The sequence below is a fragment of the Bos taurus genome, chromosome 2 (genome assembly GCF_002263795.3).
Source record: "Bos taurus isolate L1 Dominette 01449 registration number 42190680 breed Hereford chromosome 2, ARS-UCD2.0, whole genome shotgun sequence".
In the NCBI taxonomy this organism is placed as follows: domain Eukaryota; kingdom Metazoa; phylum Chordata; class Mammalia; order Artiodactyla; family Bovidae; genus Bos; species Bos taurus.
The window spans coordinates 32836964-32850010 of record NC_037329.1 but is presented as its reverse complement, the minus strand read 5'-3'; the positions used below and the strand labels follow the sequence as shown (position 1 = coordinate 32850010).

Here is a 13047-nt window from a genome sequence, read left to right as displayed (position 1 = left end):
TCCTTAAAAAACGAAATAGAACTGCCTTATGATCCAGCAATCCCACCGCTGGGCATACACACTGAGGAAACCAGAAGGGAAAGAGACACGTGTACCCCAATGTTCATCGCAGCACTGTTTATAATAGCCAGGACATGGAAGCAACCTAGATGCCCATCAGCAGATGAATGGATAAGAAAGCTGTGGTACATATACACAATGGAGTATTACTCAGCCATTAAAAAGAATACATTTAAATCAGTTCTAATGAGATGGATAAAACTGGAGCCTATTATACAGAGTGAAGTAAACCAGAAAGAAAAACACCAATACAGTATACTAACGCATACATATGGAATTTAGAAAGATGGTAACAATAACCCTGTGTACGAGACAGCAAAAGAGACACTGATGTATAGAACAGTCTTATGGACTCTGTTGGAGAGGGAGAGGGTGGGAAGATTTTGGAGAATGGCATTGAAACATGTATAATATCATGTATGAAACGAGTCGCCAGTCCAGGTTCGATGCACGATACTGGATGCTTGGGGCGGGTGCACTGGGACGACCCAGAGGGATGGTATAGGGAGGGAGGAGAGTTCATGATGGGGAACGCGGGTATACCTGTGGTGGATTCATTTTGATATTTGGCAAAACTAATACAATATTGTAAAGTTTAAAAATAAAATTAAAAAATTAAAAAAAATAGTAATAAAAAAAATTTTAAATAATAATAATAAAAAAAAGAAAACCAGGCAATCACCAAAGGCAAAATGTTGCCTTCAGATTGCTATGAATAATCTGGACTCAGATTCTGTCCTTTCTTTAAAGAAAACAAAACAAAAAAACCTCATTTAAGATAAACAAGAGAAAGGCAAATTTGAAATATGGCTCATTATCCTTTAATGATACTTTTTACTATATGTATATTTTCACATATTCACATACATATTGTAGGGAACAAAAACATCAGATGCCATTGGAACGTTACAATAACATTATATGAATTTGAAGATAAAATTCCTAAGGGAAAAGGAAAACTGTGGGAATGAAATCTCAAGTGTTAAAATACAGTTAGGAAATATTTCTACAAACCATTTCATACTCTTAGAAATTAAAGTTTTATTCTTGCTTGGTTTCTGTATATGTCAGGATTAAATATTTGTGTTTCATAGTGGATAGAAACTTCACATCTGTAAAATAATAAAGTAAAAAAATTAGAAGTATGTAAAATTTGAAAGAATATATTATTAATTATCTGCATACTAGAAATGTCATTTAGAAAATATTTAATCTCAAGTAGCCTATTTATCCCTGACACTCAGTACCCTATGCACCTATTTCTCTTTTGTCAGGATCAACATGCATGTGAAAGGCTCTAAATGGCCAGGTGCTATGGCAAAGAATTACACACATGCCACCCTGGCCTGTCCTCCTAAGGAATGTGGATATAGTGACTAAGGGTTAGCTGCCAGGGCTTAGGCTGCCTTAGTTCAACTCCTGGCCCTACCGCTCAGTAGCTACTTGACTTAGTATGGATTACTCAATTTCTCTGGACCTCAGCTCCATGATCTTAAAATAAAGCCAAGTAATTCATGTCTTATGAGCATGCCATAAATATCAAATGAGATAATGCATATAAAACACTTAGTACAATGCCAGGCACATAAATAATGGTCAGGAAATATTAGCTATTATAACTACTATTATTAGCCAATAGGAGCTTGTCAGGAAAACCAACTTGCCGTTAAGAGTTTAAGTTGTTCAATAGCAAGATCATGTCTTAACTAGTTTTGTGTTTTTGATGCACTAGTGAATGTGGATTGAATGACAGGCTGAATGTGTAAGTGAAAACCAATAAATACAAACATATATTAGATATACATATTTATGTATACACACACACACACACATATACATGGTATAAGACATAAGATATTATATATACATAAGATCTTCAGCAAAATTATCAATCAAGTAGATTTAGCCAACTCATCAATTAGGTGGAGATAATAAGCAAATCGAACAAATATTTGACTGAATTGGCCCACTGACTGACTAAATTCTTATAGGTTCATTCTTGTGGTTCAGAATATTCGAGACCCACTAGCATTTAAGGAAAAGAAACACAAAGTCAGTTGAGAAAGTAAAGTGAAGAATTTCAGTCTTAAGTAGAGCAAACATAAGTATACAGAAGCTGAAGAAAGGGGTACACAGCATATTTTTACATCGGTGGGAGCAGGGAGGTTGCAGAGTATGAACAAAACGGGTTTAGGCAAAAAATCCAAAGTGGAGGAGGCAAAGGGTCTGAAAGTAGAAACTCACTCTCTTTCATAAGAATAGCATTAGAAAAATAAATACACTATCTTGGAGAAATTACACCAAGCATTCCAACACCATGCAAAATAAATGCTGAGGTAGCCAAGTACTTGTCCCTAGAAAGGAATCCCTCCACTTTGAGCCTTACTGAAATCATTATTGCATTAAAGACACACACACATGAAAACATGCATGCAAGCACACATGTGTACACACACACACACACACAGTCCTTGTCTCTTGGTTGCCTAAACTAGAATTTCATTCTTGAAAGTTCTGAAACCATAAATTTCAGTATAAACAAACAACAAACAGTGACAACAACAACAAATCTAACAAATAATCTTTAAAACAACCTCTGTATCTGGAATATACAAGTTAGTTTCAGACAAAAATCTATGTTCCTAATTGCAACTCTGGCACAGGTCTGATTGTAGTGACTACTACCACTCACTTATTGCATTAATTTTTCCAGGGTCAGCTATCCAATGACCCACCATCACAGATAATTCCACTTCTATGAATTTGCTTCTTGTCACAGTCATATCAAAGGAAAAGAAAAATGAGTTAACGGCCAGCACTTAAGGGTTGTTGAAGTGGCAGAAGGTTCAGTTCCTTTAAAACAATGACTCCTGCTTGACGTTGTATGATTGCAAGGTAAAATAATGTCCTACCTGAAAGAGCCTTTGTCTATGCCAAAAGGAAATAGTGTGTCTATTCCTGCAAGTGAAATATGGATCTGCAATTTGATGAGAAAGTATGTCATTAGTCATCGAATATATTCTGAGTATATTTTTAAAATTATTTCTATTCTGTCTTACAAAAGATATTAGGGACACTGCCCTCTCTAGTTTTCGGTCTCTGGCTCTTTCTCTTTCTCTCTCTTACCCACAAAAACACACACACATACACATGACATACACATGCCAAAATGATGCTCTACAGTTGGAATTCTGGTATCCCAACCTTGGTGCTCTTGAATCTGCAATGTGTTTGAAGGAGAGGTGTTACATTCTTCACAGTGAAGGGCAAGATTGAATCACTGGAATGTAGTCGGTCTACCAGACTGAAGTACCACTTATCACAACACAGTTCTATCAAGATGGATATGTGTAGAAAACAGACACAACAAGACACTACAAAGAGCTGTTGTATACTCGTGAGGCTGAGCAGAAAAGGTAAAAGAAACACTCTAAGAGTTACCTGGAAAATAACATCTAGGAGGACAGCCTGGATACCTAGGCCTTTATAATATGAATCTTACCACACCAAACTTTGAAGTCAACATGGAAAAAAGAACACAGAGTGAGTATATCTGCAGAAAGGCTCTGTAGTTATGAGTGAAAATTTCTGAAGGCAGTCCAGGTCTCAAGATCTGTTGTGACCCCTTCTGCAAGATTTCTGTTCTCAATCACTTGTCAGTGTCATCCTCTGTGGTAAAAATTAGCAATGTGTGTCATCATATTTGACCAAATCATGATTAGTTTGAGGAAAATCACTAGCAAGTATAAAGAAAAATATAAGAAACAAAATTCAGAAATCTAAATAATAGGCATTGAAAAAAATACTTTTTCAAATGGTTTGCTCCTCGAATGAATAAAAACAAACTCCATATTTTCATTTGCAATTAAACAAGTTAGACTTCTGGCTTTAATCTATCTTCCACCAACTTAAGGCTGTCTCATAAAATTAATGGGTCCAGAGAGGCTCTATATTGGGCTCTGCAGTAGAACTCACAGTCATTCCTGCTGCTGCTGCTAAGTTGCATCAGTCGTGTCCTACTCTGTGCGACCCCATAGATGGCAGCCCACCAGGCTTCCCCGTCCCTGGGATTCTCCAGGCAAGAACACTGGAGTGGGTTGCCATTTCCTTCTCCAATGCATGAAAGTGAAAAGTGAAAGTGAAGTCGCTCAGTTGTGTCTGACTCTTAGGGGCCCCATGGACTGCAGCCTACCAGGATCCTCCATCCACGGGATTTCCCAGGCAAGAGTACTGGAGTGGGGCGCCATTGCCTTCTCTGCACAGTCATTCCTACTTGAACTCAATCCACTTCAACTATTTCACTGTACCAGTTCCTCCTTTATCCTCTATCTCACACACACACACGAAATCACTATACCAACTGGCTATCTCTCACCGTATGTTAAGATGACTGACTCATACCATCAATTAGAGATTTCTTTTTGATCATTCACAAATGCCCAAGTGCTGTAAGTCTTCAGATTTTGATCATTTCCAGCACCAGTTTGATCTATCCCACACTAAATTCTCCAATTGTTGAAATTTTTCATTATCGCTTCCCAATACAGGACTTACATCTGTCATAAGAGGTACACTCCATGCATTAGTTCAATAAATAAATGAGTAACTCTTACTTTCTAATTATATATTCACTCTATTTTTTACTCATTTAAAATAACTTGAAAAGCATGTTCACAACTCTACACTGATTCACTATGCCCAACTGCTAATAATTACTCCATCTCAGTTCCTGTCTTTAATCCTGATGATCATAAAGTTCATAAGGCTGGTACTCATACAAATGGCCTCTGTCAGTATGACATAAGATCTAAATGAGGGACTTGGGGCTTTTGGAAATTACATTTGTGAATTATCCAGGATAAAGGTAGTATGTATGTGGCAGGTAATATGGTCAGAATATATCATTGGCATGTAGAAACCATTCAAGTGAACCAGATACAGGCTTAAGGAGTCCACAATTAAAAAACTTGGAAGAACTTTAAAGCAAACAGTCGGAAGAACATGGCTGACAGTTCAGAGATATTAATACAAATATTCTATTTAAAAAGTCAGCTATTATCCTTCACTGATGTTTCTTCACATTGTATTCCATGCTGCACCAAAGATTAATAAGTATCACTTCATTTATTTTCAACATGTTTAAATATTTCACTTCATTGATGAGCTATCACAAACATCAGGCCTTAGTAGGCAACACTGGTAAGTGCAGAGGCACAGAATTGTACAATTAAAATAGAAAGATAATATGTGTGTGTCATACTCACTTATCATAATGAGTATATCAGTGACAATTCTGAAGAGGAGTGATTGTTTCCTAAAACCAGCTCACTCCTACTATATGGACAGGAAAAATTCTTTGGTACTTTGTAGAAAACAGTATGTGCAGAAGTTAAGCTATACTGCAGGGCTAATGTTAATTGGCTTTTAAATGGTAAGGTGGTTTGCAACATACTGTAACACAAAAACTCTCTGCCTTAGTGGAATTTTTACTTCTAATCTTGATGGTTCTAGAACAGAGTCTGTGGCTTCTCCCTTTTTACCCACTCCCCCGCCCCCAACCCCATACACACACACAAATACATACCCTAACATCCCCAATTTCCATAATCTTTTAAAACCAAAGCCATAGGTCAGGTTAGTTCAATACCTGCAGAGAGAACTCTGAATGACATTTAAGTCAACCTTGGAAATAGCCAGTCATCTCTTTGCTTAGAATGAATACCAAGAATGTCAATTTCACTTATTTTTAAGTAACAGTGCAGGCACTGGAAAAAGAAAAGGTTGATGATGTTGTGTTTTTGTTTTTTGCTGCTATTGCTATTTCTTTTTAGGAGTTTTGTTTTGAGTTTTGATTGTGTGGGATTTATTTACAAGCTGCTAAATGGAGGTTAAAGACTCAAAAACATAATACTATTTTTTTTTAATTTTATTTTGTTTTTAAACTTAAGTTTTGCCAAATATCAAAATGAATCCATCACAGGTATACATGTGCTCCCCATCCTAAACCCTCCTCCCTCCTCCCTCCCCATACCATCCCTCTGGGTCGTCCCAGTAATACTATTTTTGAGTTTATAAAATCCTGCTGACCTCTGATAGCATAGAAAATTCCATATACTACAAGGTCAATTTCTTGAACTGTTGACAAATCTATTATTTTATTAATTCCTAATAATTAATTGTTTCCACATACTAGTCTTAGTTATCCAAAAGAACTGTCAATTTGGTCATAGGGCAAAATTTTATTTTTTTATGGGAGAGACAGAGAAGGTAATAACTACAATGTAATGTGATAGAACCTATAATGTATTAATAAAGAGAAATTAAAGGAACTGTGCAGAGGGCTGCCTGACAAGAACTGTGACCCTATATCAACGGATGCAGCCAGCTCGTGTTGATCCCTCAGGGAGGATGCTGAAGCCGTAAGTAGCCAGATTTTTGTCTCCTTCTCTCTCATGCCCTACTTGTGCTTGTCAAGTGGCAGCTCAACCAGAAGCTGGAGAGCAAGAAAGCAATTGTGGCTGTCCAAGTAGGTCCACCTTCCAGAGCACAAAGCAGGTGCTTATGGGAGGAAAGTAGATCTTGAAATATAAAGGAAAGATAGCCAACACAGACATAGGCTTGAGGGTATGAGTTTAGTTTTGCACATGACAAGAGGCATATGTTTATAGGATATTCAGATGGGGATAGAAAGTCAGGGTCTGGAGTTCAGGAGGAAGATTTGTGCTAAACAAATGGATTTAGACCTAATAAACTACAGGTAGTTGAAACCATGAGAGTAGATGTACTAACTAATGAAGGGTAAAAAAATAAGAGCCAAAGGAAGAATCCTGAATAACTCTAACAAGGAAACGGTGCACAAATAATACAAAAGGCAACACTGACTAGGTGAAAAGAGAACCAGGGGATCAAATTATCATGAAGTACTGGGAAGAAATGGTCAAAATGGGTAAATGCAGTGCAGAGTTCAGATAAAATAAGAACTGCAAAATGCTCATGCAATTTAGTAATGAGATCACTGGTAACCTCAGTGAAGACAGTTTCACTGGAGAAGTGAGGATATAAGCCTCTGCAGTAGAAGAAGTCTAGTGTCCTGGAGATTGATAGAAATTAGAGCCCAAACTTAATTGCATCATTGGGAGGTACAATCCCAAGGCAGCAAGACTGAGGGAAAAAAAGGATACGAAGCAGGCAAGAAAGAAAGCAAATACAGAGTGCATTATAAACAGTCTACAGATTTTTGAGAAATCCAGCTGGCCAGCTGCTTGGTGTCTGGATAAGCCATATGGAACCACCCATAGTGTGGGATAATCTAATGGAAGGGGGGAAAAAAAGAGAAATTCATCTTCTGGATCTTCTCCTATCCCACGCTCCGTCTCCTGCTACACAGCCCTTCAGGGCAGTCACTGCCGCTCGGCTCTGCATCTGAGTCTTAAGTTGTAGAAGAAACCAGAGCATTGTGGAGCTAGTCAGCTTAGATCTTGGCACTGGAACAACTGGGACTCTTTCCTATGATCCAGGCCATGCCAGTAGTGCCGAGCTCCCATTCTCAGGGATTCCCGACAGATAGTAGGTGAGGAGGCAACTTAGGATACAGAAGTTATTCACTGAGCAAGCAGCCAAGAACCTAGGAGGCAGCAGGCCCAAACCAGTCTGGAGAGGTACAGAAAGTGAGTGGAATACAGGTAGAAAGTGAAATCTGATAGCGCAGACAGCTCCTTCAGGAAAAGTGAGAAGAGTCGGGTAAAAGGTAAAGAGGAGTCCAGCAGAGGAGTTTGACTTAGCAGGAAAAGCACAGAGTATAGCCAGATAGCTTGGGTTTAAATTCTTGCTCAACTTCTCACTATCTGTGTAATCTTTAACAATTCATTTGACTTTTCTCTGCCTCAGGGTCTCTATCCATAAAACACAGAAATAATACCTACTCCATAAGGCTGTTATGTGTTACTTATATAAAAGATTTAGAACTGTGTCCAGCACATACTGGGCATTATTTTAATGTTTGATAAGGATTAAAAGAGGATTCTTTTGTTTCACAGACAATTGAACATATTTTCATGCTGAGGGAAGAAAAGAGAATTTTAAGGGAAACTGAATATACAGGACAGATAAGGAATTACTGATGGAAAAAGCTATCAGAAAGGATAAGATTTCTTAGTTAAGTACAAGAATTAGTGCATAATAGGCACTTACTGACTATATTCTTGCTGAATGATTAGAAATAAGTATTAAATCAAATAAAGTAATTATGTATGGCTTGGGTGTGTGCTTGTTCGGTTGTGTCTGACTCTTTGCAGCCCCATATATAGCCTGCTGAACTCCTCTGCCCGTGGAATTTTCCAGGCAAGAATACTAGAGTTGGGCACCATTTCCTACTCCAGGGATTTTTCCAGACCCAAGAATCAAACCCACTTCTCTTGCGTCTCCTGCATTGTCAGGGGGATTCTTTACCGCTAGTGCCACCTGAGAAGCTCATATGTATGGTTTACATAAGCAATATTGTAATATTTACTAGTCTAATTTTTTAAAGAGCCTCTTGATGAGGGTCAAAGAGGAGAGTGAAAAAGCTCGCTTAAAACTAAATATTCAAAACACTAAGATCATGGCATCTTGTCCCATCATTTCATGGCAAAAAGATGGGGAAAAAGTGGAAACATGGACAACTTTATTTTCTTGGGGTCCAAAATCACTGCAGATGGTCAATGCAGCCATGGAATTGAAAGATGCTAGCTCCTTGGAAGAAAAGCTATGACCAACCTAAACAGCATATTAAAAAGCACAGACATCACTTTGCTGACAAAGGTCCATATAGTCAAAACGATGGTTTTTCCAGCAGTCATGTACATATGTGAGAATTGGACCATAAAGAAGGTTGAATGCCAAAGAATTGATGCTTTTGAATTGTGATGCTGGATTATGAAGACTCTTGAAAGTCCCTTGGACAGCAAGGAGAGCAAACCAGTCAATCCTAAAAGAAATCAACCCTGAATATTTATTGGAAGGACTGAAGTTGAAGTTCCAATACTTTGGCCACCTGATGTGAAGAGCCAACTCATTGGAAAAGACTATGATGCTGGGAAAGATTGAAGGCAGGAGGAGAAGGGGGCGACAGAAGATGAGATGGATGGCATCACTGACTCAATGCACATGAATTTGAGCCAACTCTAGAAGATAGTGAAGGACAGGAAAGCCTGGCGTGCTGCCGTTCATGGGATCATGAAGAGTTAGACGTGACTTAGTGACTGAATAATAGCAATTACTTTTTAAATATTATATAATAATGGAATTCACTGTACACTTTAAAAGCCTGGAATAAATATTGCTTAGTGAATGAAGAATGAAGCAATGATTAGATGAAAGTTAATATTTACTACTCTGTCTATTCAGTTGCTACCTTTTCCAGCCCAATCTGTACTATAACCTTAAGTCTTAAATTCTTAAATTAATCCAGAGCAAGGGAGGCAGAATATTACGTGAGCTCAGATTCATCAGCCATTAGAAGCTGGAATTAATTTTATGGTATGTGATGAGCCTGCATTACATACTAAGCACTCATGTATTTGTCATATTATATACAGCTTTTCTCTAAGGCCGTCACGTTCCCTAGTCTGTGTGCCTAGGCATCGGCCTTAAGTTTACTATTCAGAGCTCCAATTATCTTCCAGAATTAAAGTTCAGGCCTTAACGTCAGCCCACATACTCGAGTCTTTGGTTGCCTTCCTATCTTTTGTCAGAGTAGGAAAGGCTGGACTCTGTCCCTTGCCTCCATCCAATGGCTTGGTTCCCTCTCCTGATGACTGACAATGCCCAAACACAATGCTTCTCCCAAACTGGCTGCATGGCCATTACCTTAATTTCTTTCCAACTGGATAATGAATGAGTTGAGCCTACACTATCTCAGGTTCACCAGGTTTCTCTGGAAATTGTAATACTAGACTGTTGTTTCCTTTCTCTGGAGCTGCCACTAAAATCAGATCATTTCACCCAGCCCTTGATCTTCGTCGTTTTCTCTCCCAGCTTCCTTTTCCTCCCCACTGGCCTATTTTTGCAGTGGAGATTCCAACAAACCTGATGATCAAGCCTGTTTCAGGTAAAGCAAGTCCATTCAAAGCATGATTTTATGCTTCTCCCAAAGATAATGTGAAAATGACAGTTTGTCGACTCATGTTTGTATGCTTTCTTGTAGAAGTACTGTTTATGATCCTAAAAGGCATGCAATGTAAAATTATATATTAGCTTCAACGGGCTACACTTATCAATTCAATGATAAGTTTAAAAATGGGCAACATTTTTAACACTCTACAATCCCACAACTCTTCCTTTAATACCAAGGTGAACACCAACCAAGTTCTCAAGTTTTTTCTGTGGACAGCCTTCTGATTCCAGAGGCAGTTTAATACACTGGAAAGTACAAGGGCTTTGTAATCAAACAGCCATGAGTTCAAATCCTATCTGTGAAAACTACTTTGTGTCACTTGGGGCAAGTTACTTAGGATCTGAGCCTCACTTTCTTCAGTTGTAAAAAGAGGGTTGATAATAACTGCCACAGAGAGTTGTTTGAAGGATAAATGAGATCACAGATCAAAAGCACTCAATCCAGTGCCTGGCACTCAGGGAAAGGTAATTCCCTCCCTTTTCTTTCCTTTCTCCTGGTAATATGAACTAAAGATCAAACAGACTTCAGTATTACTCACAATCAGTTCTATTCCTGAAGATATCCTACAATTTTTATAAGCCGCCCCAATATCAGAACTATGACTATCAAAGCTTAATTGTCTGTGTTTTTGTCCATGTGTAGATTAAGCAAATTTGACCAATTCCATAAATTGGAAGCATTTTAAAGCATTTTAAAAACAGAAGCTTATCTATTTAATCATTCTACAGCCTCTGGTCATTCTGAGTGAGCAATCAGCCGTATTGTTATGGCACAATTTTGCTGCTGTGAATACAAGGCATATATGTGTAAGGTCCCCTTACAACTGTGGGGTTTTACATTCCCTTTCCCCAGAAGTGGGTCTGTTTAATCGCTTCAACCAAAAACCTAAAACTTGAAAATTTTTTCTTGAATGCATCGAATGGTCAGGACCTTTTTCAATTAACAGGAAAAAATCACATGCATTTCTTTACATGATCACTGAACAAATGGATGTGTCTGGTAGCTTCAAAACAGTGCATGAATCGATCCTCTTTGTGCATCAGGACAAACTCCGTATCACTGCAGTTCTAGGCCTCAGGTATCTCTATTAAATTCTATGTCATCATCCAAGCCACCAAATTCATGACTCATACTTCCTAAATTTTATATTTGCTTCAACTCCTATGGAAACTTGCTCCCCAGATTCTTTGAGATGCCACTTATTGATAAACGTAGTCTACATTCCCTCCTCTTGGACTCTATAAATATTTGATCCATGGAGCCTGGTGTAAATGTCACCAGCAGGTTTCATTTTCCAATTTTCTTGGGACACTTGTTCTTGACACCCACCCAACATGCTGTGGGGAAGCCCAGGTGTCTCATGGAGAGGTCAACAGGCAGAGGAACCAAAAGCCAGAATCAGCTTGGCAGCCATGTTAACAAACCATCTTAGAAGCAGGTCCCTAACCTCTTTCAAGCTTCCCTAGTTGTCCCTGCTGAGCCTTGCCAAAATTTTAGATTCAAAGGCACAACAAATGATTACTATTCTTTTCGACACTAACTTTTGAAGTGGTCTGTTGTACCAAAATAGATACCTGGAACAATCCCCAGAGGTTAGACTCTCCACAGAGAGGAGCTCAGATAATATTGGGAATGTAATCAATGGGCTATAATCATTTATCTTTAAAAGGGTAATGGCCCTCGGCTTTCTACAGAGTTTCTACCTCTGCACTTCTTCCCTCTGCCGTTACCTCTCCGATTTCCTCTACTGTCTCTCCCTTTCAATCTTACATTCCTGGTCTCATCATAGCTCTTCATATATACAAAACAGGCACCCAAATCAAGAACTTTGTATTACTGTCCCTCTAAACCCTCTTTGCTCAGATACCCTCTCAGATAATCTACAAATCTCAGCTCAAATGTCACTATCTCAGTGAGAACTACGGTATTTAAACTTCATATTCACTTTTACCAGATGACTCATTATCTCTTCTATTCTGCTGTAATTCTTTTTTCATAACATTCATTAACTTACCTATTATTTATTTCTCCATCAGTAAAATGTAAGTTGAATAAGGACAACGATTTTTGAGGGGTTTTTTCCCCTTTTTGTTCACCAATGTATTCCCAACAACATGGGAATATTGTATTTGGTGTTCAATAAATATTTAATGATTGAATACAGAGATCAGCTATTGCTATTCAGCTTCCCAGGTGGCTCAGAGGTAAAGAATCTGCCTGCCAATGCAGTAGACACAAGAGAATGGGTTCTATTCCTGGATCAGGAAGATCCACTGGAGGAGGAAATGGCAACCTGCTCCAGTATTCTTATCTGGGAAATTCCATGGCCAGAGGAGCCTGGCAGCTACTATCCATGGGGTCACAAAGAGTCAGACACAGTTAAGCGACTGAGCACATATGAACTCAGAGTAACTACTTAATATTCTCCTTACTTCAAGTCGAGTGCCCCCCAAATGAAGCAGCTACTCCTACCCATGAGTCTTCTTCTATGGCCCCCTTTGAAGGTCTTAAACTATCATTGTTTACCTCTCAACTATAGGGAGGCAGAAGGACAGTGATCACATACAAACTTTATTGGATGATTTTCTATTCTCTTCACAGGGTTTGAAGTCCTCCGACACAAGCTAAGCCACTCTATTCTGTTTATCTACACTGGCTCAGTCAGGATGCTACTGTTATTCTGCACCACAGCTGTCCAAAGACCGAAACATAAAGCAGGAAAACTGGTATTTGGCACCATCTCAGCATCCTTTGAGCTTCCCGGGTGGCACTAGTGGTAAAGAACCTGCCTACCAATGCAGGAGACTTAGGAGACGGGAGTTTGATCCATACGT

The 13047-nt window shown here is 38.6% G+C and overlaps 1 long non-coding RNA gene across 3 annotated transcripts in view; it reads right to left on the bottom strand.

Moving 5' to 3' along the window:
• Positions 1-874: 874 nt before the first annotated feature.
• The window catches only part of LOC107131350 (uncharacterized), a 37296-nt gene continuing 25123 nt past the window's right edge, over positions 875-13047 (bottom strand). For all 3 annotated transcript variants that reach the window (XR_009491562.1, XR_009491561.1, XR_003030424.2), the window contains exons 3-4: positions 2973-3037; positions 875-1172 (exon numbers count right to left, since the gene is read on the bottom strand). This is a non-coding gene — a long non-coding RNA (uncharacterized lncRNA). The remainder of the gene's footprint in view (positions 1173-2972; positions 3038-13047) is intronic.